Source organism: Alligator sinensis, unplaced genomic scaffold, assembly GCF_000455745.1.
Source record: "Alligator sinensis unplaced genomic scaffold, ASM45574v1 scaffold183_1, whole genome shotgun sequence".
Classification (NCBI taxonomy): Eukaryota; Metazoa; Chordata; order Crocodylia; family Alligatoridae; genus Alligator; species Alligator sinensis.
This window is the reverse complement of record NW_005842248.1, coordinates 1,506,127-1,531,757: the sequence shown is the minus strand read 5'-3', so window position 1 is coordinate 1,531,757 and position 25,631 is coordinate 1,506,127.

Genomic DNA, 25,631 nt, shown 5'->3' with positions numbered 1-25,631 from the left:
GGGGGGTGTGGGTGTGGGGGGGGGGGGGGGGAGACGCAGCATACCCCAGGGCATGGCAGCATCTCCCCTGGCGTGTTCCCACACTTCACCTCTTACCCGGGGCCAGGGGTACTCCGGGTGCCATTGGCCCCACGTGGCACATTGTGGCATCTCCTTGCCCCCCACCCCAGTTCACTCTCCTGATTGGACTATATATTTCTTTCTAATAAAATCTTAACCTCATCTAGTACTCCTACACACACACACACACACACACACACACACACACAATCATTCACCAGATCATGCTGTCCTCGATCAATGGCCAGTTGAACAGGGGTTCAGCTGCTTGATGTTAGGAAAAGGGTCGCTGGCATGTCTCTCCAAGGTGCAGTCTGGTTCTGGTTCTTATCTTGATGTAAAAGAGTGCCACCATGAAGTCTTTTCTACAGGTTTTTAATTTTTTTCTGACAATAGTGGCAAATTACCAACTGTGCAACTGTCCTTCAGTTGCTGGGAAGGTGCTGTTGTTCTCCAGTCACCACACATCTTAGAGCAGATACATAAGCTTTTCAAAAGGTTATGTAAGCAGTGTAGAAATTCAGATGTTACCATCCTGTTATCAGTTGTCAGAAGTTTGCTGAAGTTTATGTCCTTGAAGTCTGTCCTGACCAGCTCAAACCCGTTTTTGTTTATCACGGTCCTGCTCCATTGTCCTATAGTACCCTTGGGATTCACATTTCCACTCATACCATTCAAACAACTCTTAATTATGTTACAAAGCTCAATAAGGCTATTTGCAAAGCATTCTGCTACTATAGTCCTAACCCAAAATAAATACAAAAAGCAAAACACATATATATTTCTCTAGAATACTTCCCCCCCTAAGGGGAAGGGGGCAGGGAAGAAGTTTATTTTCCCCCTCCCTCCCTCCCTCCCTTGTCCCACCAGCATGGACCTATGTAGCGTCTGTCAGACAGAGGTGCAGCAGCCCCTGTCAGGCATTTCTCTGTTCACTGCTCCAGTGGCAGGAGGTTGGCCAGTCCCAGCAGTAGCCTCAAGTGAACTGGCTGGGGAGGGGGGTTAATTCCCCCTCCCTGTCCCACCATCATGGACCCCAGCCAGGGTCTGCTTGGCACTTCCTCCTCGTGGCTGCAGGGGCAGGGGCATGGCTGGATTCTAGCCAGCATAGCACCCTGAGGCAGAGCGGGCAGGGAGGAGGTTTATTCTTCCCTTTGTCCCCCCTGCCCCTGGGGGAGCTGCAGCCAGGTCTGCCCACCTGGACTGCTGCTGCTGTCAATTGCTCCCTGTGCTGGGTGAACAGTGGAATAATTACCACACTCCAAAAGACTCCAGCATCATGTGTATCAGTGTTCACACGCTGAAAAATGGCAGTGGGGCTCTTTAAACTAAAGCTTATTCGATGAGCTTTAATTCAAAGTGTCCCACCACATTTTTCAGTGTGGGGATGCTGATACACATGACACTCTGGGAACTTTAATTATCATAGCTCTCAGAGCTCCGCTAGATAAAGTGTCCACCCTCCTCCCTGCTGCCTCCTGAAGCACACCCTAAGATAACCACCCTTCACATTTAAGACAAGTGCTGAAGCAGTAGTGCCATAACAGATCACCATTGTCAACAATTTACTTAGCAAAATGAAGTGCTGGCTACTTTGAAATATATGGAGATCTGCTTAATCATAAAGGGATTTTTTGGTTGGTTCTGGATATTTACCATTCCTTGCCTAGCTCAAAGTGATTAAGAAAATGATCTTTAAATCCAGAAGAACTGGTATTCAGATGACACTTCTTTGGAGTTGAGATCTTGCTTGTGAAGATCCTGAGTGATCTGTTTGTTAGATCAAGACTACAGAACTATTTGTGTTCATGTGGGACTTCTCATTGGCTTTGATTTGATGTCCAAGGCAGAGACTACTGATTGGTCTGAGATAATTTTTTTGTAATTTATACAGTTTTAAATATTGGAATCAGTTAATAGTAAACGTTTCTTATAATTGAGAGACTTGAAATATGCCATGCTTCAGGGCCTGTCCTTATTTTCTGTGTTGGTTACTGTATATGTGATAGGTAAGAATACTTGCGGGTGATATTTTTTTACTGGACCACTGTATAGTTGATAATAGAGATAGGCAAGCTTTCAGGTATCACAGTTCCCTTCTTCAGGTCTCTGTATATGTGAAGTAGCTCGGGAAGATCACTGCACAACTTCACGTAAAATGTGTTCAGTGTGCTGAAGATAACTCAGTTAAATGGGCAGAGATTTACTATATGTCAATTGCTGCACAATAACGTTCCATCTGCATGTTGCTACCCTGCAGCAAATAAAAGTTAACTTGTGGTAGCATAGCTCTGGTGTCAAGTTTGTCACTTTGACATTCATCTCTGATCCAGTATAGAAATATTTGTGTAACTGCATAAAACAAAGTGTATATACACACAGTCTACACATCACATATTTCTTCTTCGTGGGGAAGCTGATTTACAAGGACCTGAACATCTGTAATACTCAGCAAAGAAGTGACACTGGATCAGAAGGGACTATGATATAAATATTATTATTTTTCCTGGTTTTTTCACAAAACCAGAAAGGCAAATCCTTCTCATGCTCATTTATGAATATGTCATTTAAAGGGGCTAAGCATCTTTAAGATGTGAGGAAAAGATAAGCTTATGATAAAAACTATGTGTAGTTCATACTAATATGCAAAGCCCAATCTATTGCCTAATATAAAATGATCTCATTTTATTTGTATTTAACTCCAAGCAATTTAATAAAGAGCTGCATACTGGAATCATGGCACTTAGCAGCCCTCTAATTCAGTAATGTACATAGAGTTGAACTCTTTCTTAGAAAGAAATCATGAAAATATTTATAGTGTCAGAAGTATATTTTTTCACATGTTTATATAAGTGAAGCATTGCTTAGGTTTTTTATAATGAGAGATTTGACAGTGGAAATAAAGAAAATTAAATATTATAATACAGCAATAATCTATAGAGATCTGCTAAATTCTCAATCATCCTAAAATTGTTCAGCTAAATTCCAGATATCTTAGACCCAAATCCTGGGAAAAGTGTCCTTTTCCTAAAATAAAAATCCCATAATATCCCTAATCCCTCATAAAAAACAGGAAAGCCACAATTTTTTTATGAATAGTTACTTCAACATCACTGCACAACATTTAATTACTCACCTCAGGAGACTAACTTGACTACGCTTGATAGAATCTAGGAATTTCAAACTGAAGGCTCAGACTATTAAGCTCTTCCTTTTTTGCTACTGAATGCAAATGGCTCTACTTCACCAATGATTTATTTTGGAATTAACATTCAAATTAATCATACATTGTGCTCTAAACAAAATACAGGGAGGGTAGCTATTGCTAGTCACAGTAAAAAGAAAGCGAAGAGCACAGCCCTGTCATTTACCAATGTCACTATCCTTCAATAATCATTTGAAATTGCTAATTGTTTAAAAACCTCTTAGCTTTACCCTGTGTAATGGTCCTATCGAGAAATGCTTCCATCTATCACTGCCACTGATCTCAGAATGCTTTTGTACTTGGAAGGCATCCAGGCACAGAGCTGCAGGATTTATTTGTGCCCTATCAAGGGGGTATCAAGATACGGTACATATGCACTGTTTCATCTAGTTTTCTTAGAACATGCAAAAGATCCAACTGTGCTGTTAATTTGGTCAGGCCTCAGGCCTGATTGTATTTCTATTATAGGATCAGTAGGAAAACAAACTTTTTTAACCCCATTAAATAAAAACGAATGAGTGGTTTCAAACTAGCAGCTGGGCTGATTAATACATTCTGTATGACATACACAAATGCATGTGGATGTTATCCCTTTATCTATGGAGGGTTTGAAAGAGAAACAACCTCTTTTCATAATCTTTTGCACTTTGGCTGCTGACAGACATGAAAAAAATAAAACCAGCACTTTACCAGAAGAGGCAGCATGTTAATTCAACCTGGCTCTGCAGAGTATGTGTAAACCACATGCTTCAGTGTGGGGTTTTGGCACTTTTATCTAAAGTTGATTCAATCAGCTTTAAATAAAAGTGCCAAAAAACCCCGCTGAAGTGCCCAGCCTACACAGGGCAAGCTGTGTCAAACTAATGTGATGCCTCTTCTGGGCATGCATTGGGTTTGGCACGGGTGTGAGCCTAGTTTAAAGGAAAGAGCTGGATATTTTTTGGCGATGGGGCGTGGAGAGGGCAAGTCTGTAAGCCATCTTGAATATCTTTAGTATCAGCTCTGCATTTCTATAGCACAAATACTTTGCTTTATGGGCTATTTGAAGCCTATTTACTGTCTTTGGGATAATTTTTTTTTAATGTATTTCATGCTGTTGCTCCATTAAATTTAAATTTCAGATGAGGGAACCATGGCAAAGAATTTCTAAAGTAGCTAATAAATTTGGATGCCTTGGTTTTTGTAGTCTAATCTGAAACATCTTAAAGAGTGTTTATTTCTAAAAATATTGAGTACCCACATCACAGAAGATTTTTTTTACTAAATGTTAGCCAGGGCAAACCCTTTCTATAAGTCTTACTGGGGCAATTTCTGGCATAAGATCCTTTTGCTTCCAGTATCAGAGTGCTAATGAATGTAGAGTTGCCTTTGCAGTGAGTCCCACTCTTTTTTCCCCTCCTTTAAATAGACAAAATTTTTGTTTGTTAAAAAGTCAAGAACAAAGCAAAACTAAACAGTGAAACTTGCACAAACTCTTCTATGTAATAGCAACAGTCTTAATGACAGCACTAGGAAATGACCATATGTATCTTCCAATACTAATGAAAAGGATATTGCTAAGCAAGAAAGAAGAAATAAACATCTAAGCCCATCAAAGGCTAAGTACAGATGTTCAGAAAGCCTGAGGAGGAATCAATCTAACTTAAATGGGATTCTGGACCTTTGTTAAACTAGTAGCCCTTTGGTGGTGCAGTGGGCATGTAAGGCACTAGGAAATGACCATATGTATCTTCCAATACTAATGAAAAGGATATTGCTAAGCAAGAAAGAAGAAATAAACATCTAAGCCCATCAAAGGCTAAGTACAGATGTTCAGAAAGCCTGAGGAGGAATCAATCTAACTTAAATGGGATTCTGGACCTTTGTTAAACTAGTAGCCCTTTGGTGGTGCAGTGGGCACGTAAGCTGCCTGTACTGGCTGAGGCCAGCAAGCTGGGGATGCTGCTTCATACTTCCCCATATGCCCTGCAGGCTCCCTGGGCTGCCAGAGTGCTGAATACAGCTGAGCACTTGGGCCACCCTTGATTGACTGCCGGGCATGGGCAAGCACACCCCAGCTCCCTGCCACGTCACCATGCACCCTCCCCCGAGTCCAGTCCAAGGCTTCCAAATGAGCCCCAAAGCAAGTGCCTTCAATCATGAATTGCATGTGCCTCCATGTCCTGCCCGGACCTTGCCATAGCATCCCACCACCCGTGACCAAGCAGGAAGCACAGGATATGCAAAGGTATGGGTCCCGGCACATGACTCTCCTCCACCACAACTGGATGTGGGCTCTGCTCCAGTGTTACCAGGGCTTCACTGGTCAGGCCACTCCCACAACCTCAAACTTTCCAGGGGCTTCCAGAAGACATCTTGTGATTTTGGCAATGCCCTATGCCCCAGCCTGGAAGTTTCCAGTGTCCTTTACCAGCAACATGGAGGCAGGTGGCCATGCTCCACCTGCTCCTGAAGTTTCCAGGAGCATTCACCTGCTTGCCACAGCTTGTATGCTCAGTGCCTCCCCACTCCCGCGACCGTGTACTCCAGGACCCTGTATCTGTGGGTCAAAAAAAACCTTGTAATAATCCAGGTGCCCATGGGAAAGTTATCTGCTGGAAGTGGCCAAACCACAGAGGTCACAGGGTTGCCTTCATGCAGGCCCAGTCCCAATGTTCTTCCCCTGCCATCCTAACCTATCAGGGGTTAGCTGCCCACACAGTCTTCTGCTTAGCTGCATGGTCCATGCTAGGGTTTGGGTGGCAGAGTTCCTGGCTCTGACCACTGAGACGTTGTGTGTGGGAGCCATGGTCGGGGTCTGTGGAGCTATACTTGAGCACAGGGGTGCCTGGCTGGGTGTGGAGGAGCCATGGTTGGGGTCCAGGGAGCTGTGCCCAAGTGCAGGGATTTCACTGGGTTCAGTGTCACATCTGTGTGTACATTATGGGCTGCTTCATCAGTCTTTCATCAGTCCCAAGGGATGCCCATGCCCATTATGGGATAGGGAGCTCCGGGTGAGGGAGATCCCCTGCCCTCCATCAATGCTGACCTCATGAAGGAACATCTTGAGGCTGGACACCTTCAAGTCAGCTGGCCCTGACAATCTACATCCCAGGGTACTCAAGGAGCTGGCGAGCATCATAGCCCAGCCCCTGGCATGGATCTCTGAGAACTCCTGGTGTGCTGGTATAGTGCCTGAAGACTGGAAGAAGACCAATGTGGTGCCTATCTTCAAGAAAGGGAGGAAATTGGATTCTGCTAACTACAGCCCCATCAGCCTGACCTCTATCCCAGGGAAGGTCTTAGAAAAGATTTTCAAAGAAGCCATTCTTAATGGACTGGCTGATAGCAACATACTGAGGGATAGCCAGCACTGTTTTGTTGTGGTAGATTATTCTAGCCCAATCTCATTGCCTTTTATAACCAGTTGACCTATCACCTGGACGAGGGAGAAGAGATTGATGTCATATATCTTGATTTCAAAAAAGCCTTCGATCTGGTATCCTATGATCGCCTCTTCGTGAAACTGGACAATTGTGGCCTTGGGTCCAGCACAATCTGCTGGCTGGGAAATTGGCTCCTTGGTCAGACCCAGAGGGTGGTAATTGATGGAAGTCAATTGTCATGGTGCCCTGTGACCTCTGTGGGGTCCCCCAAGGCTCTGTCCTTGCACCCATATTGTTCAACATCTTCATTAATGATGTGGACATTGGAGTCAGAAGCAGACTGGCCAAGTTCGCCGATGACACCAAACTTTGGGGCAAAGCATACACACCTGAAGACAGGAGGGTGATCCAAGCTGACCTGGACAGGCTCAGCAAATGGGTGGATGAGAACCTGATGGTGTTTAACACTGAAAAATGCAAGATTCTCCATCCTGGGAGGAAAAAGCTGCAGCATCCTTATCGGCTTGGCAGTGCTATGTTGCCTAGTACTATGGAAGAAAGAGACTCGGGGGTCATCATTGATCACAAGATGAACATGACCCTTCAATGCAACGCTACAGCTAGTAAAGCGAGCAAAACGCTGGCTTGCATCCCTAGATGCCTTCTCTAGCAAATCCCGGGACGTTATTCTCCCCTTCTACTCAGCCTTGGTGAGGCCGCAGCTGGAGTACTGCATCCAGTTTTGGGCCCCACAATTCAAAGAGGATGTGGAGAATCTTGAGAGAGTCCAGAAAAGAGCCAAGCACATGATCAGAGGTCAGGAAAACAGACCTTACGATGATGGGCTGAGAGCCCTGGGGCTCTTTAGCCTGGAAATGCACAGGCTCAGAGATGATCTGATGGCCACCTATAAGTTTATCAGGGGTGACCACCAGTATCTGGGGGAACGTTTGTTCACCAGAGCGCCCCAAGGAATGACGAGGTCGAATGGTTATAAACTACTGCAATACCTTTTCCAGCTGCACATAAGGAAGAATTCCTTTATTTTCCAAGCCCCCAAGGTCTGGAATACCCTGCCACCGGAGGTGGTTCAAGCACCTACATTGAACACCTTCAAGAGGAAATTGGATGCTTATCTTGCTGGGATCCTATCACCCCAGCTGACTTCCTGCCCCTCGGGCGGGGGCTGGACTCGATGATCTTCCGAGGTCCCTTCCAGACCTGTTGTCTATGAAATCTATAAAATCTTCCTGACAAGATGTGGGGACACGACCTAGAGACTCAGGTGCCCAGGTCCCAGGGCTCATGCAGGGGACAGAAATGCCTCCCTTCCCCCTTTTGCCTGGATGTAGCTGACAGATGGTTGGAGGCATTAGGCAGGGCTGGGGAGATGGTTTGTTTGGCTTTGCTCTAGAAGAACTCAGGGGCGGGGCCCTCTGGGCACTGGCTGGAGGAGCTGAGCATAGGCTGAGTGCTAGTGCATCTCTGCAAGGCTGCAAGGAAGGCTCAAATGCAGAGATCAGGTATCTTGAATTGATAGGGGATTGATAGGGTACATAAGTTAGATTCACTTGTCTAATTTAAATTGATTAGATTTGAGTGCACATGGAATAAGGTCTATCTTAGACCTGGTTCCATCATTTTTAGATTGGTCTATGTGTGCCAAATTTCTGTTCAGTTATGGATTTAGATTGATTTTGGATCATTTACACTGGTTTATACGTAATATCTGTACCTGGCCAAAAAGACAAGATACCACCTTGAAAAAGTCATGCCTTTGGACAAATAAAGAACTATTTATAGTTCCTTGAGGCTGTTAATAGAGGACAATTATTGTCAATAGAGATAACATACACATGCTAAAGAACTCTTTGCTGTCAATTTTAAGCACTTAATTGGCATTTAGAAGGAGAAAGGTGTAACCATTCAATCAATTGACTTGGAGCCAGAAAAACTGTTTACCCATCTTGATTCTTTCACAGATTTGACAGCAACTTCTAGGTATGCAAGAATCCTGATCTAACATCTAGGATTGTATTTTCTACATCTTGGGAGCCTTTAATTAATATATCTTAGTAAAAACATCTGTACAATACATTAAAGGTACAAGCCAGTCATAGTTGGGTTTATTGGGTTTATTAATATGATTGCAGAGTATAGTGGTCATTATAAAATTAGAGCACTGTTGTGCTAAGAACAGTACGGCCACATATTAAGAGATGGCCCTGAAAAAATGAGTGTATTATTTAAAGGCTAGAGTGAGATTTTATTCTTAGGATGCAGCAAAGGTCAGAGGATAGCAATGAATGCCACATTATGGAGAGAGATAGGAGCACATTTTTGGGATACATTAGTGTGTATCTAGCTGCAAACTATATGGGAAACTAACTATAATTCTGAATGTAAGCAGTTGTAATGAGGCACATTGGCCGTGCGGTTAATATCTCATTATGGCTCCACAGACATGAGTTTTAGTCTCACTCTAGTCTTCTGCAAAGGCCTCCCTCATTGGATCCTGTTAATTGTACCTGTTAATTGGTACTTGGTCAATCAAAGATGGCTGGACATAATTCTAGGTGCCTCACTCCCTTGTGTTCTATTGGATATAGGAACTGGCATACCTTAACACAGGGGTCAGGAACATTTTTGGGCAGAGTGCCAAAAACACCCACAACTACAACTTGTAAGATGTTGGTGTGCCAGGGGTGGATGATGGGGGAGCCATGAGGGACCCAATCCTTGCTGTTGCTGTGTAGCCCCCGCACATTCCCTGCCATCCACCCCAAGGCATGTGTGCCAAGCAAAATGCCTTTGACTGCCACACTCTGGCACACATGCCCAGGGTTGCTGACCCCTGCCTTGACCACTAGTCTGATGTACTTAGACCTGGAGCATCCTTTAAGACTTTACTGTAATAGATTATGAACAAAAATTCTGGATTCATGTTGCTGGATAGGTTCAGCCCTTACAGATCTGCCTGGTTCTTTAATATTCAGACAAACCAAACACAGGTTGGACTGAGTGCTGTCATCATACAGGGTCTCCCTATACCTGGACTATGATGATGATTGTATGGCTCATTGTAGCACCAAACAACACTAATTCTGACCCAGAACCCATTTTGCTAGTCACAGCTCAAAAAACTGTCCTTCCTTTTCAGGCTTACAATCTAGTAATGAATCACTTGTATTCTTCTCACATCATTAATAGTTTCCAAACCAAAATGCTCTTCTATTAATTTTATAGTACTTCAGGGTATTAATGTCAAGGGCTCCATAATGGTATTAGCACACTTGGCTTATTTTTGCTATATTTCTTTAACAAGGTGAAAAACTCAATGCCTGTTATAGAGCAAGCAACACATTATCAAAAATAACAGGAGTGATATTTCTCAATTCTGTAGAAGCATCTGACAAGTAAAAATGTAAACAGAATTTTACTCCCACAACGCTAGAACACTTTTTATTCCATGTACAGTATATGTTTTTTTTGCATGTATGTATATAATTTACAGGTTGTAAATAATTTAGATGATGGGAAAGCAAATAAATTTGCATGTTTGCATCAGAAGCATTTGAAAGCAGCAACAAATTACATGATCACGTATTTAAAAAAAAATAATATCAGTGAAGTACTTGATCTTGACATTTAAGTACTTCAGTAGGTTGATGACAAACTCAGTATACCTTACACTATAATAATAAGCCCTATGGGCACATAATTAAAATAAAAACTTTGCATTTGCTGCTGGAGTTGTGTTAAATGATTGTCAGAAAATAAAAACTGTTAGACCCCATTTCAATAGCCGTTTAAAATAAAACACTCTTTTTGAAATTCAGACACTGCTGTGTAAAAGTAGCAATTAGCAAGTTTTTAAAATGTTGAACCCTCACTAGAAACAGTATGTCTTTATTTTTCTTTCTTAATTTATATTCCCATAGTATTATTACAGGTTAATAACCAGTGTTAAGATGTTAACATGGCCCTGTTATGTACTTTAGTTTAAATACAGAGAAGTTCTCCAAAATTGTTCAAGAACTGATATATAAGACAGTGTATATTTTTTTTGTGGAAAAAGAAAAATATTTTAAATGTGTTATCATTGAGTAGTCCTCAATATGAGGATGATGTCTGCCAATGATGAGTTTTAAGGTAGCTGAGGAATCCAAGCCATGCTTTTCAAGTTTTCCTACAGATATGACAAGTGATGTCTTGGGGAGGGCACAGCTGTTGGCCATGCTGATGTGTGCTTTTCTTCCTCCTCTGCCATTTCTCAGCTTCCTGAGCAAGAAGATTCTCTTCAAAGTGTGGTGTAGCTTGATGTATGGTGCAGTACCATTGAGACCTGTTACTAGCCAGCATTTCCCAATTTGTAGGGTTGATACCACCCTTCTTAAGTTATATTTTCAGGGTGTCCTTGCAGCACTTCCTCTGTTCTTCATTGGTCCTCTTATTATGACTAAATTGAGAGAAGAGGGCTTGCTTCAGGAGATGAGCATCAGCCATCCTCACACAGTGGCCAGACCTGTAGAGTTGATGTTTTGTGATCTTTGCCTCAATGCTGGTTATATTAGCTGCAGAGAGGATGCTGGCATTGGTGCAGTGGTCTTCCCATTTAATGTGAAGAATCTTCCTCAGACAATGCTCATGGAACTATTCCAGGCGCTTAAGGTGGCTTTGATATGTCACCCATGTCTCACACCCATAGAGGAGTGTGGGGATAACCACTGCATTGTAGACCAGGATCTTAGTTTCTACAGATCTTGGTCAACAAAGACACAGTGATGTAGCTTTCTAAAGGATATGCTGGCGCAGTGTAAGTTTGATTTATCTATCAAGACTGACTGACTGTGAAAGGTTACTGACAAGGTATGGGAAATGCTCAACATTTTCCAGGGATTATTCCAGGGATTCTTCACCAATAGTTATTTTTGGTGGAAGAAGGGCAACTTGTGCCAGGGCAGAATGATGGAGCACCTTAGTCTTCCTAATGTTAAGGGAGAGTCCCAGACTGTGATAGGCACCTGATAAAAAGTCAAGGGTGGACTACAAATCAGTCTCAACATATGTGAAGAAAACACAGTCATAAAGGTCAGTGATACCAGTCTTGGTAACTTTTGTTTTGCTGTGAAGGCACCACAGGTTGAAAAGCTGACCACCCATTTCATAGTCAACCCCACATCCAGGAGGAAGGTAGTCATGGATGAGAAGATGAATATTTTAAATGTGTTATACAAAGCCATACAGTGACAACAGGAGAGAGCCAACCCAAAATACATTATGACATGGTGGTTATGGCACTGTCATAAAAAAAGGAATTCTTGTGGTCAGGGCAACCCGTCCAAGTTCCAGACATGCAGGGATCCCAGATCAGGGAACAGCTCCTTAATCCCAATGCCCAATGCACTGGCAAGTTTAAAGGTGCACCAGTATGCCCATATTGGGGAACTGATCCTCACTGCCAGGATGCCCATTATTCCCTTTGCAGCTCCCTGCATGCCATCAAGTTGAAGAGTCTGCTGGGCAACTCAGCATCAAGGAGTCATTCCCTAGCACTGGGTTCCTCAAGTGCACACTGGCACACAACAGATATGAGGAATGTTGTTCCAGATCCCAAAAATCATGTGTCCTGCCATGCCAGATCTTGAATGTCTGGTATGTCTAAATATATGAGTTTGGGGATCTGGGATAAAGTTTCTCAGATACCATTGCATGCTTACATTGACATCTGCCAAGGATCTTTGATTTTATTTTTGGGAATGTGACTATTACTGTGATTTAAACATTGATGGGGCATGTCCAGATGAGTGTGTGTGCACGTGTGGTTTGCAGCACCGCAGAAGGGTCTGCTGTTCCTCAAACTGCACGTGCCACACATGCAGGCATTCGCTGTGTTGCTAATTTGCAGCGCAGTGATTTTTTTGACACCAGGAGATCTTGGTTTCAAAACAATAGTCAGAAAAAAGTGAGTGGTTGCACATGGCGGCAGAATGGGCTGCCCAAATCCAGAGTCTGGCTAGCCAGAGCCACATTCTGTCTGCCAGCCAGGCTCTGCCCACTGGGATTGCCACCACTGCAACCCCAGGAGGCTCCCAGAACCCCATCCCAACTATGTGCTGCTGCTATTTGTCCCCTGGAAAACTTGTGTGTGCTCCTCTGGACATGCCCATAGAGTATATTAGGGTTTGAAAGGACCTGCCATGGCCTTAATTCTCATGCTTACAATGATTTCAATGGGTTTGAAGCTTTGAAAGAAATTAATGATATTTTTTTATACCTGAATGAAAGTTTCTAAGATGGTGAAAATCTCAGGACTACAGAGGTAAAAGAAGTGAAGTTAATAATAAATCTGTACAATGCTGGGTGAATAAATGAGTCTATTCCTAAAGATTTCTTTGGTTAGCTGCCTGAAATATATCACAGCTACCACAAATGGTAGAGAACATCAGCTGAACTACCTAGAAAAAAATTGCCTGTGAAACAAGGAAAGTATCAAAAGCACTGGCAAAATAGATCAGTTAAATTTCACAAATCAGGGGAATTATTCTTTTCTTTTCTTTTTTTGATGAACAGTATGTTTGCCAAATATTAAGCTTCAGGGAAACTGAAATTATTCATGATTTTCTTGTGGAATTTGGCAAGTAGCCTGTGCAAAAATAGAGAAAAATTAAATGAAATGTTTGGTTTTTAAAATAACAAAGTATTTTGCTTTGACATTTTCAAAATAAACTTTTGAAATTATCATGCTGAACCAGCATTTTTAATTTACCTAAATTAAAATAAAAGTAGATTTTAAAAGGAGTTAAATATACGAGACCCAGAACATTTCATTTGGTCTCAAACAAAACATTTTAGGTTTACTCAAAAGGAATCTTTACATTTTTGCATGTTACAGACAGAAAGACAGACAGACAGAAACCTCCTTTGATCCAGCCAGGATATTCTTTTTTTGTCAATATTTTTGTTTCAGACATCAGCTTGAAAAAAATGACTACTTGCTGAGTTCCATTATTGAGAACTCTGGTTAGCAGAGTTTTGGAACAGAAATAGAGGCCAGAATAGTTTCCACATTTTAGTCATGAAACCAAAGATAAACATGAGCCGAAAGTGTACTTTTGTTGCAAGAAAAAAGAAAGAAAGAAAAGTGAACAATATACTGGGTTAATTAACAGGATTGTCTCCTGCAAGTCAAGGGAAATGTTCTTCAGCTCTGTTCAGTACTAGTGAAGCCTCATATACAGTACTGTGTCCAGTTTTGGGCCCTACATTTCAAGAAAGATGTGAAAAGATTGGGAAGTGCAACAAAGAGCAATAAAAAGTACCTTGGAAAAATGGCTTACAAGGAAAGGCTGAAAAACTAGAATTGTTCTGTGTGGACAAGAGAAGACTGAAGGGAAATGTGATACGAATCTTCAAATACCTGAAGGACAATTACAAAGAAGATTGAGATAGCCTTCTCTCTGTGGCTGTAGGAGACAGGATTAGGAACAATGGCCTCAAGCTGCAGCAGAGGAAATTTGTGTTAGAGACTTGGAAAAACATTCTGAGTGTAGAAGCAGATGTTGTATGTGTTCCAGCATAAAAACATTTTTGGCAGCAGAAAGGCCAAGCAAGCAGATATCCATACCCCTTGCCATGCTACAAATGCTCAAAATTTGTGGTTGTGTCATAGGTGGTATCAATTTGTACTGTTCTCCTGTTTATTGCAGGAGAACACAGTCAATCCAGAGCTGACCATGCTCTCCAAGACAGGCACACCCAGGGATTTAGAGGCCTGATCCTGTGCGCTCTGGGAATGAAAAATTCACAGGAAATGCAGGATCAGGCCCCTGAAGCCCCAGGAGCACTTACCTGGCTTCCTCTATTTGATATTCCTAAGGTGCCTGTTGACACCTTGATACAGCCCTAGGACTGGGACCACCAATCAACTGATTGGCAGTCCCAGCCCTGGGATCATTCTGGAGTGTCCAGTTCATTCCAATGCAGTCTCTTGGGTGCATCTTTTTAAGAAGAGGAAGCCAGGTTTCTTGCCTAGAGAGACATGTGCAGGGAATCTCCAGGGCATGTCTCTAAGTGGCAAAAGCTCTAGTTTCCCCACTTAGAAGTGCATCCTGGAGATTTCCAGGGCACTTCTCTGTAAATGGGGAACATATAGCCTGTTGTCCCACAAGATCAACAGGTGATGTGTTATACCCAATGAAGGAGATCAGCTCTGCTGACACACATCCCAGCACTGCTGATCAGCTTAATTTGGCAACATTTATTTTAGCCTGACTGTGATAGTAGTCAAGCATTGGAACAGACTACCTAGACAAGTTATGGAACCTCCACCTCTGGATTTCAGCTGATTAGACAGACGCTTGATTTGGATGGTTTAATCAGTAAGACTAATTTGGCAGCTGAGTCTCTGAATCTGAATCAAATCAGGAGACCCTTTAATCTCTCTGACTTGAATTGGAACCCTCTGAATTGATTCGGAGAGATTTGGAAAGATTCGATGATTTCGAAATAGACGCAGCTTTCAATGTTTTTTTCTAAATACCTCAAGGTACCAGGCGCCTCGTGAATGCTGAGATGCTGGGACGGATGGAGCATTCCACAGGAGCACGGGGGGGGAGGGTTGCAGGGCCCAGCGTGCTGGGTAGCCAACCTTCTGGTCCACTTCCAAGTCTGCCAGGAAGCATACGGGGGACTCCCCTGCCACCTCTCATCTGGGCAACTAGTGCCTCCTGGGTCTGCGGGGGGGCACTCAGCGTCTCCCTATAGCTGATCACTGAGCCATGGACGTGTGGAGAGGGCGTCCCCTGTGCACTACCCAGCGGACCTGGAAGTGGATCAGAAGTACTTCCGGTCATTTTTTCCAGGATTGTCGCCAAGAACATGCCCCTGCCCCCCCCCCCTCCCAGCACTCCTGTGGGATGCTCCATCCACCCCACTATCACAACATTCATAAGCTATGCCTGGTATCTCGAGGTATGTAGAAAAGGCATTTAAAGTGGTGTCTGTGGCTGAATAGCTGATTCTCCGAATCAGCATCGAATCTTGAGATTTGGATTCAGCTGAATCAAATCGGGACAGTGATCTGAATCACCGAATCAAATCACTGTCTCCCAAATCAGCCGAATCCAAAGTGAATACTAGATGCTTTGCACAGGCCAACTACTAATCAGGGATGATTCTGCCTTGAGCAGAGAGCTGGACTAAACAATATCTTGAGTTCCCTTCCATCCCTTCTTTCGTATGACCCTGTAAGTAAGAAGAGTCAAAGATTTGGGTGATATCTTTTATTGGACCAACAGCATAGTTGAGAAAGAGTTAGAAAAGCTTTTGAATGCAAGACATTTTCCCTGAGAAGAAAAGCAAGTACAGCCATAGTTAACATTTGCTTTTTTTTTTCCTTTTTTTTTTAAAGAGCTGTGAAATGTGAAGCCAGAGAGAGACATTCCCAGGGTTATTAAACAATTAGCAGAAGAAAAGAAGCTGACTACTGGGAGATAAAGGTCTATCAAAAGAGAGGAGGGTCATTATCACCTTTCCTGTGTGGGACACAAACACCAACAGACTTTCCCTATGCCTGAAAAAGGATGTTTGTATTTGAAAGCTTGCAAAGAAAATTTTTTCCAACTACTTAGTTGATCTCATAAAAGATATCACATCTACCCAAAGAACCTTGTCGACCTGTATGGGAAGAATTCAGAAATTAGATGATAAGATTCTATAGTAAAGTTATGCTATAAAGCCAATATCAATGTTAATCTAACCTAACAGTTTTCAAAAATGTAATTGGGATAGAAATCCATAAACTGCCTGGATACTAGGAACCAGGACTTAACACCTAGAGAAATCCTTGCCCCTCACAATTCCTGGACCATCACAACTGAAATATCACTGTAATCCTACCTATAAATAAGAAATAATTCCATTTAACAAAAGTCTTTTAAAACTAGAGAGCATTAGAAGGGAATAAGAATATCAAATCAAAATGTTTGATGTTTTATTATGTTTAATGGCAGATGAATGATATGGAGAAGTATATATGCCTCCTACCAATCATAAAAGCATAAAGGTAAATCATAATGGTTTAAGAACAGTGTTTATGAAAATAATATTGGATATTATTAAGGCAGAATTCAGAGCTTGCTACAATATATTTCTATATAATATGTTAGAAAAACAGATGCTTGACTTTGATTGCATTACTTAATGTAATAAATACTTTGATGTATATACTTATAGACTTTGATTATATACTTACATACTTCGATGTATATAAATATATAATTTCAAGCCTAGGACTGCTGAAGACAGCCACGCTTCTAGTTCTGAGTAAGTGGTTTATGGAGGAAGTAGAAATTGCTTTCTTAGTGAGACTTCGAGAGATTTTATGTTTTGGGGAATGGGAGTTGTGCTTTTGTTGTGTTTGTTCATTTGCTTTTTCCTTCCCTGTTTTATTAGCAAAATTTTTTGGATGAAAAGTAGACATTCTAGTCTGTACAGTGGTTAGAGTTCAAGTCCCAACCTTGGCCCTTGTCTGTGGGTCAACAGGAACTTAGAAAATTGTGCTGACAACATAATGCAGGTGATCTAGTATCTAAGATTTTTCTCAGTCAAGAAAGAAAAGATGAAGTCTGAGGATATGAAAATGCATATAGACCTTTAGCACCTATTAATCAAAAACAGATATCATAATTATCAAAAAAGGGTGAAACGTGGTTTATTTTTACATACATTCAAAGACAGCATAAATACCAGTTGCATATTACCAGAATAAAACTGCAAAATTCATGCAACTAAAATATTAAATTATACCTGGCTGGACAGCACCACTATGGAGAAGGATCTGGGAGTCATGGTATATCACAGATGCAAAGTAAGTCTGCAGTGTGATGCATCTGCAAAAACTATGAATGTAGTTTTGGGATGCATCAATAGCAGCATTATGGACAAGACGCAAGAAGTGATAGTGCCTTTCTACTTGACAGGCCTCATCTAGAGTACTGTGTGCAGTTTTGGCTTCCACATTTTAAAAACCATGTGGAGAGCTGAAGGAGGGTCCAGAGACAGGCAAGAAAAACGACAAAAGGCTTGGAAGGCAAGTCTTACAAAGAGAGGCTGAAAGAGCTAGGAATATTCTGATTTGCTGATGATACCAAAATTTGGGGTGAGGTGGGCACGCTAGTAGGGAGGGAAAGACTACAGCAAGACCTGGATAGGTTGCAGGGGTGGGCTAACAAAAACAGGATGTGTTTCAATACTGACAAGTGCAGGGTGCTGCACTTGGGCAGTAGTAACCAGCAGCACACTTATACGATGGGAAACTCCCTTCTTGAGAGCATGGAGGCGGAAAGGGATCTTGGAGTCATTATTGACTCCAAGATGAACATGGACTGACAATGTGAGTTCATGGTCGGCAGGGCTAACCAGACCCTATCGTTCATCCACAGGTGCATCTCAAGTAGGGCCAAGGAGGTGATCCTCCCCCTCTACGTGACACTGGTCAGGCCACAGCTGGAGTACTGTGTCCAGTTCTGGGCGCCGCACTTCAAGAGGGATGTGGACAACATTGAGAGGGTCCAGAGACGGGTCACCCGCATGATCTGGGGACAGCAGGGCAGACCCCACAATGAGAAGCTACAGGACCTGAACCTATTCAGCCTTCACAAGAGAAGGCTGAGGGGGGACCTGGTGACCATCTATAAACTCACTAGGGGGGACCAGAAGGGTTTGGGGGAGACCTTGTTTCCCCTAGCGCCCACCGGGATAACAAGGAATAATGGCTACAAGTTGTTGGAGAGTAGGTTTAGATCAGACATCCGCAAGAATTACTTCACAGTTAGGGGAGCTAGTATCTGGAACCAACTTCCAAGGGAAGTGGTGCTGGCTCCTACCCTGGGGGTCTTTAAGAAGAGGCTTGATGCCTCCCTGCCTGGGGTCATTTGAGCCCAGTTTTCCTCCTGCCCAGGCAGGGGGTCGGACTTGAAGATCTACAAGGTCCCTTCCGACCCTACTTCTATGATTCTTCTATGATTCTATGATTCAGCTTGTAGAAAAGGCACTTAAGAAGGAGCATGAAAGCACTCTTCAAATACTTTAAGGACTGCCATAAAGAAAAGGACATGGACCAATGGCTTGAAGTTGCTGCAAAGTATGTTTAGACTGGATATCAGGGGGTGCATCCATACACACACTTTACTGTGGAGTAGACTAATTAGCTCCACAGTAAAGTGTCACTATCTACACGTGTGTTAGTATTAGGGTGCAGTAAACTAACTCCGCCATAAGATAGTACTATCAGAGACAGTATTATCTTATGGTAGAGTACTTTACTGCACAGAAACACATGTGTAGATGGTGACCAGGTAGGGGCCAGATTCCTGCCTGCCATTTAGCCAAACAGCTCCTCAGGGTCAGCACCCTCGTGCTCCAGCCAGCTCCTCCACTTCTCACCATCACCACCCAGAGGCAGTCATATTCTATTCTGAAGAGTAGCAGTGCAACTTCAGATAAAAAAAGATAGGTATTTTAAGTAGATATGACCCATCCCAGAGGATAATGCTATGTCCTTAGAAATGAGAGAGACCATAATATTTTGCATTGGAAAATTAAGGTTGTCTTCTCGGGATTTAAGATTCTGTTCTTTCAGTGATGTACACCATATTAATGTTAATAGAAGTTACAACACAAATTCACTACACGCCAAGGGAATATTAAATCCCTTAAGTTCTTTCCCCAGATTTTGAAAAGTTCTGCAAAAAATCTAAGCTTTTGTTAAGCAAAAACTTTCTAGCCCTTTGGTTTTCAAAGAAAGTTTTTATTCTGTAATCTATGTACTTGTGTATGTGTACAGTTTACTTTGCCTCCAGGTGGACAGGAGTAACAGTGCCAGGTATGAACCTTCCTCATTCATCTTAATGTCATATTAACTTCAAAGCCAAATAACAGCCAGTTACAGGCTAGCCCAACAAATGCCTGAGTCCAGATAGTAAAATAAATATAATGCAGAGGATTCTATTAACATTTAGACACAAACTATGAAAATGAGATGGTATCATTTAAAATTATGAAAGGATATTGTTCCTCAAAGAAGAGAAGTTTTAGACTACTCAATTGCCCATGCTTTTCCTTTGTCCTTCTAGTAAATCCTGATTTATAGCACCTCATTATTGCATAAGTCCATAATTAGAATTGGTACAGCTGCCCTCTCCTCAGTTTAAACAGGAGTTTGCAGCTGGCAGAACATTTTGCATGTAAATCTGGTCACAGACCAACAAAATGTTTTATGCCACCAAATGCAAGGTAATACACCTAATATCAAAGCTCCTTGGCAAACATTACATTTGTCATGTGTTTATATGTGAGTACTGTGCAACAAATTGTAACATGCCAGCTAACTGTAGATAAAAATCAGCCACAAAAAATTTTCTCATTGACCAGCAACTTCCATTGTGACACAGGGGGGGGGGGGGGGGGGGGGGGGGGGGGGGGGGGGGAGTGTTGGTGGAATCAAGGGAACCAGGTAGGTCTGCAGTGGGTTGGTGAATCTGGGGAGGGACAGGTGTCCAGTTGTTGGGGCATTAGGGGAGAGCACTAAAAATATCCCACCCATAGCTGGTGGGGTGGAAATAGTGTAGCCCAGGGCTGTGGCAAGCCTCAAAACATATTCTGGCATTTGCGAGATTGAGTTAACACCTTGGTAGACTGGATTAACCCAATCTCAATGTAAATTAGTGCACCTGCACAGGCACTTAGGTCAGGTGCACTATTTTTGAGGTGATTTAATTCCTCTGCACACCTGTCTGATCAAGCATTTAAATCAACCCAGCCCTGGTTAAGGCAATCTAAATGTAATAATTGTAAATACCATGGGATTACTATAAAGAAGAGCTGTGCACTGTGTGTCTTCTGCACTCTCACTAGACAGTAAAGTCAGTTTATGATACAGTACCCGTTCATCATCTTAATGGAAGTCTTTATGGTCACTGTAAATAACTGCTTTAGTATAAGTCCTATAACAAATAAGAGGTATTCTAGGATAAGGATACCTAGACCACCTCTTGGAAAGATATGTATCTTACCTATTCTTAAAAAACTCCAATAGATTTTTTGCTGTGTTCTTCTGGGCTCCCTCTAATTTTAATTTCACAGTTCTTCATATGATGCCCAAAAATTTACAGAATACTCTAGCCTCCTTAACAAGAAATTAATTGTATGCTTATATAAATAATATGTAAAAATAGCAACCTAACTTTTAGTCTGAAGGTATCATGAACAATATCCTTTTGAGACATCACTACACCTCTCTTGTACACTCCACTCAGTTTTTTGTCACTGTTTAGTGAACTCCCAGAGCCTGAGATTTACTCAAGAAGGTCTATCACCTCCTCACTGCCAAGAAGAATGAAATAAATACTTCCCATCTTTTGCATATGACATTCCTGTGAAATGTCCCAGAATGACCTTTACCTCTTTTGCAACTGCATTATATTGTTGGATTATACTCAGTTTGTGATCCACTATCCTTCCCAGGGTGCTTCCCTGAAGTACTGCTGCTCAGCCAGATGAGTTTAATTTTGTATTTCTGCATTTGATTTTTCCATTGTATGTGCAATACTTGTTTTTATTGCATTTCATCTTATTGATATCAGACCATTCTCCAATTTATCAAGATAATTTTTAATTCTAATCCTGTCCTCTAAAAGTATTTGCAACCCTCCTAGCTTGCTGTTGTCCACAAATGTTTAAGTATATTCTCTATTCTCTTATCTAAGTCATTAATGAAAATATTGAAGAGAATGAAAGGTGGAGAAGTAACTTGATCTCCTTAAGTACTTACACATGGAAAATAAATCTGATGGGTGGGAAGCAGGGCTTTCCAATCATTTAGGCAAAGACATAACTAGTTCCAGGGACTGCAAAATAGTTAGCAGCATTTTGTGATTAACAAGCAAGTTTAATCAAACATTGGACCACTTTACTGGATTCACTGTGGCTTGACTCTTTAAGGCAACATTCGATATAAATCTGAAAGATATGTTTTAACCCAGTTTTCAGAAGAAATACTGTGGCCTGTAATGGGATATATGGTCATAGAGCCATGGAGTCTGCGGATAAGCCAACCTATCAATCCCCCAGTTAATTCTGTTTCTTCACGGGCCATAGAGAGAATAGGAAGTTCTGCACTGGCCTCAGTTCACTTATAACACTTGCAGCACTACATTAAGATAATGACTATAATTAAACTTCTTGTTCTAGGGCTTCTTAGATCATCATTTGCAGACATTAGTGAGGGTTTCCCTCCCTGTGCAAAAATGGATAGGTATATTTGGTTTCTTTTTTCTTCCCTCTGAAGTATCAGAAACTGGTCACTGGTAGATTGGAACACAGGACAGGGAAGACTACTTTGATGATCTGTGGTTATACAGAGACTTCTTTCTCTCAGGAATTTGGTGCATGTTGCACATACTGTATTCCCTTAGTCAGATCAGTTGCCAGATTCAAGTTTAGAAAGTAGTTTTCTGCAGTTTACCAGGGATTGGCCCTTTTCCTGTCCTGAGTTAAGCGCATGCTTCTTGAATCATAACAACTACTGTGTCATCCAACACCTATTATCTAGAGGCATCTGACCAAGTGATTTTTCTACCATTATGGAAACTTCAGAAATTGATAGCAACTCAGTCCCTTCCTGTGGCATGTGACAGTATAGTGTCCTGAAGACTAAAATATTTTAGATTAATTCAGGTGATTGAGCAATGGGGTGAAATTTAATGATTTAACCTGCATGTTCATTCTCACACACAAGATCCTAGCAAGTAGATGATCATGGGGAGAGATGTTCTTTGTCATTCTCTACTGTAATAAGGACAAAGTACTAACATTTTGCACTCTTGTTATATGCCTTCTCAATGCCGGCACTTTGTTCATTTTTTGGTTAAAATACATTTAAATTTGGGATGTATGCATAATGAAATTTATCATCCTTGTTTTGTGACACAGTCCATATACTTGATTTGCCTTTAATGAGGAGTTATTATACCCAGGACCTCAGTCTTAAACAGTTGGGCGATGCAGATGGAGGAATACCAAAAGAGAGTAAGAAAAAAAGATGATCCTATGTTTCAGGAAAAAAATGAATTGCTGACAGCTCATAGTCTACTCAAGGGTCCTATATGTTACTGAAGCCCATCAATTTTGTGGTATAAGACACTACAGAAGAAATGAAAACCCAGACTCCATAGAAACATAGTCAAAGAACCTAAAGATGTCATTAATGGCACCTGGAGAGGCAACATCAGCAACAGGGAAATGCAATGGAGCTAGAATTGTGGGGGAAAGCAACTGCATAGGAAGAGATGTTGGTGCAGAGATAACTCTGTGGCTAGAAGCAAAATTTTTCAGTGATATCTTTATTGGACCAACTTTACAGTTGGGAAAGAGATTAGACACATTTTTTAGCACATTCTAAAGGCATTTAGCCCTTCTAAAGGCATTGCATATTGTCTTTTTCACAGTGATCGACCTTCTTGAGTAAATCTCAGGCTCTGGGAGTTCATTAACCAGTGACAAAAAACTGAGTGGAGTATACCAGAGAGGGGTAGTGATATCTCAAAAGGATATTGTCCATGATACCTTCAGACCAAAAGTCAGGTAGTTGTTTTTACATACTATTTATCTAATCATACCATTAATTTCTTGTTGTTTTCCCATTACTGTTGTGTTCCTTTGCCCTTTCTCAATCCAGTGTCTATTTTTATATACAGTCAATACTAAGGGGAGCACTGAATTTTCCCTGTTGAGGGTAGCCAAAAGTGCTGCTCATTTTCCCCTGGTTTCATAGTAAAGTTTCAAGCATACCTTAATTTTAAGAGTACCTGGATGTTTGGATGTGGCCCTTTCTGCTGTTGACAATAGTTGGCACAAGGAACATACAGCCCTTGTAACAGTTGCAAATTTTACAGTCAGCCTGCTTTAACCAGTTTAGTATTGCCTAATTTTTGAGTATCACTAAAAAGGCACTTTACAGTTAATTCCACTTGACAGAAAAATAAAAATAATTAATGTAATCAGACTTAATTTTTGACATTTTAAAATGTGCCTCTCAAATCTGTTAAACTGTAACAGTAATAACAAAATGGACTTAAAAGCAATATTTTTCTTATAGTGCTATTTTGAGTAAGATATTGAATTCTGATGCTTTACTCACATATTCAGCTGTAGCAAAACACCTAGTTTTTCTTTTTTTTTTCTTTTACAATGCATTCCCTCCCCTTCCCCAACCATTTCTGACTTTGTCTCTCCCTCTCTATTCCCTATAGATAAGTATAAGTGAGCTAAGACATGGGATAAGCTTCAGCATTGTATTTTGGTACCAAGTTGTATTTGTTTTGTTTTTTCTCCTTCTTTATATTGTATAATTATTATGTTTATATTGATTTTCACTGTTCTATATTACTGTTTTTCTGGTACTATATGATTTAGGCCTACATATGTAAGTTAGCATAAGCCATGTCAAGTATCCATTTTGTTTCTCAAGTCTCCATTCTATCCCCAGGCCCGTAACCCATGACTCACACCTACCCCTCCTATGTAACTTGGTTCCTGAATGAATGGGGATGAATGAGGGTGCTTGAGAGACAATGGTGGTAGGTCTAAAATAGTTCCCTCTGAATGACCAAACCAACAACACCAATACCTGGACCAATGACCTAGCCCTTGGAACCACCCTCAGCATTCAATAACCAAAAGATGAGGCAACCCACCATTGTGCCAAGGCTGCACATACTCAGTAAGAACACCTGAAGCCCTCTGGAACAGGACTGACCTTTCCTGGACAGGTCTTCCCCATAGGGGATCCGAGGTAGTCTGCCCCATAAAAAGGGGTAATGAAGACTGACTCCTTGGGATGCCCTCTCCATCTGGACCAGCACCATGCCACACCACCTATCCACCCAGAGGCCCTACCAGCGACCCCACTCTGGACAACACCTGCTGGACAAGGACCCCTTTCCAACCTAGGTAGGTAGCTATCACCCTCCACCCCCTCTTCAACCAAGGACTGGGACTCTGCTTCCCTTCACTACCTGGAGTCCAACCCTTCCACTGAGTCTCTTTCTCCTGCTGCCATTGTGAGTGCTTGTATGTGTGTGCATATGTGTGTGTGTGAACCATAACTTCATAGGGCTGTGTGGCATGTTATCAGGGTGGGGAAGAAAGGGGGAGGGGGAGGGGTTGCGCTCTATGTCAATGAGCAATATACATCGACCTTCATCAAGATGGAATCGAAGGATGAGGAAGTAGAAGGATTGTGGGTTAGGTTACATGGGGGGCAAGGAGAAATGGATTTGGTGGTAGGGGTCTGCTACAGACCCCCACACCAAGGGAAAGAACTAGATTTGGGGCTCCTGAGGCAGCTCTCAGAGACCATAAAAGCTAAAGAGGCAGTAGTCATGGGGGACCTAAACTACCCAGACATCTTCTGGGAGACGTAGACGGCAAAGTCCCACCGCTCATGCAGGTTTCTAACCTGTGTACAGGACCTCCACCTGACACAGGAGGTACACGGTCCAACTAGAGGGAATGCCTTACTGGATCTGGTATTGGCAATGGGGAATGACATGGTAGGGGACCTACAGATCGGTAGCCATCTGGGGGACAGTGATCACCTAATAATAGAATTCTTCATAAACTGTCGAGTGGGTAAGGTAACTAGTAGGGTGAAAGTGCTAGATTTTAGGAAAGCTGATTTCAATGAACGCAGGCGATTAGTCAAGGACGCACTGCAGAGTAGGAGTTTTTAAGTGATGGGAGCCCAAGAAGGGTGGCTGTGCCTTAAGGAAATGATCCTTCGGGCACAAAGGGAGACGATCCCGATGTGAGGAAAAAGAGGGAAAGGGGCCAGGAGGTTTCCCTGGCTGACAAGAGAAATCCAGGGCAGCCTACGGGCCAAAAGGGGAGCACATAAAAAGTGGAAACAGGGAGAGATCACCAAAGATGAATATACCTCC